The sequence below is a fragment of the Triticum dicoccoides genome, chromosome 7A, assembly GCF_002162155.2.
Source record: "Triticum dicoccoides isolate Atlit2015 ecotype Zavitan chromosome 7A, WEW_v2.0, whole genome shotgun sequence".
In the NCBI taxonomy this organism is placed as follows: Eukaryota; Viridiplantae; Streptophyta; class Magnoliopsida; order Poales; family Poaceae; genus Triticum; species Triticum dicoccoides.
Genome location: NC_041392.1, coordinates 32,630,975 through 32,632,916, shown reverse-complemented (window position 1 = coordinate 32,632,916; position 1,942 = coordinate 32,630,975).

Below are 1,942 nucleotides of genomic sequence, written 5' to 3'. Positions count from 1 at the left end.
ATCAGGTTCAGATGATCACTGCAAAGGGTTCTGCTGACGACAGAAAGAGGGTTCGGTCCATGATGTCCATCATGTTGTGGAAAATTTGACAGGAAAGGAACCAGCGCATGTGCATGCACTCTTGCTTATTGGTGAGTCCGATCATTGTGGCTATCAGGCGTGACATGGATTCATGGAGGTTAGCTGGTGCTAAGTGCCTGCAAACACCACTGGCTGGAGTTTGTTTCTTCAGCTTGTTGGGTCTGCAGTCCACACCCCTGTTTTTTTTTTCCTCTTTTTTTTCTCTTGTAACCTCCAACCCGTGATCATTTTATCACAACGACTGTTTTGCTACATTCTCCGTACTTAACATAATGAATCTAACAAAATTGAAAACTTAAAAAAAGGTGGTGCGTGACTCCTATCTCGTGTAGGAAATGAGCGATATATGTGCATGTAGCTGCTGCAACGTCTAACAAAATTTCTATTCAGCATATGGATGCAACACACACATCAAGCACAAATAAAACTTCTTGAAGAAGAAGTGTCCTCCATGATGAGGCACAAAGGCAGAACCAAACACATCTATAGCTTGATGGCGATCCCACTACCGTCTCCTTCAAGAAGCTGAGAAGACACAAGACCCTCCTCCCTCGTCGAAGAGGCACTCTACCCCCTTGCCCAGACTCGAAGGATGCCAATTGGTCGAACGAGGCGCTCACCCTTTAACTGGGAGAGGCCCCGGCCTCAAGACTGCCAAGGAAGAATAACCCGCGGACAACCATCTCACCATGATGTGCACACGTCAACAGCTATAATGGCGGTGCCCATGAACAACCAAACTGAAAGGAGAAAGCTTCATAATGTAGTCACCAAACAACAAGATGCAAAGAGGCGGGTCAAGCATAATGGTTATGCATGCTTTCTATTGAGACTGAAGGCATGTGGGTACAGTTACTGCATAACAAGTACCTTCAGTCTAAAACCTTGGCCTAGGTTATCGTTAGCCTCAATGATTCACCTTTCTGGAAGGGATTGATAAGAGTGAAAATAAATGTCTTCCATAGAACAAAATTCATCATTGGAAAGGTAATTCTGCTAGACTCTGGGTGGATACATGGCTATGGGAGACGCCTCTGGCCACACAATATCCGTCCATGTATAATATTGTACAACATAACTGCATAAGGACGCATATGTTGCTACAGTATTACAGTCTTCACCTCTAAACATTCAGTTCCGAAGGTCTTTAGTAGGAGACTGATGGAACGATTGGCTAAATCTCGTACGGCGGTTGATGGAGGTTCAACTCTCTAATGAACCAGATACGATTCATTGGAGACTATCGATGAACGGTGTGTTTTTAGTGAACGAAATATGTATATGGCAACCGTGTGGCAGATTGTGAAACTGCCACACGATTTTCAGCAAAAATAATGCTTAGACTAGGATTTGATCTCTAGTCTGCAGGTAATTAACAAAGGGAGCTAACCACCTCTCTTATGACACTCATTGTAGAACATTCTAAGGGAAATACTGTTTTTGACATGTTTTTGCCTTTAATATGTTAGCACTGAAAAACTTTTTGTTTCAAGCATCGTGGTAACTTTGATCATTGAACCCGCCCCCTGGTAATTTCTGTAAATAGCACGATAACATTCACGCCATAGACCTAATAATTTAGATACAAACATCGTGGTAACTTTAACCATAGAGGAAAACAAATGTGAAAAGATACCTGATAATTTATGTGTAAATAGATGGTAATATACGCAACGCATATCTGATAACTGAGGTAGAAGCACCATGGTAACTTTGACCGTAGGGATTTTTCTTTTGAAAAGATACTCCGGTATCTTCTGTGTAAATAGCATGGTAGTATACCTCCCTCCCCTGGCATTTTTATGTGTAAATAGTATGAAAACATATGCACTGCGATAACTAAACACCATGATAAGTTTTT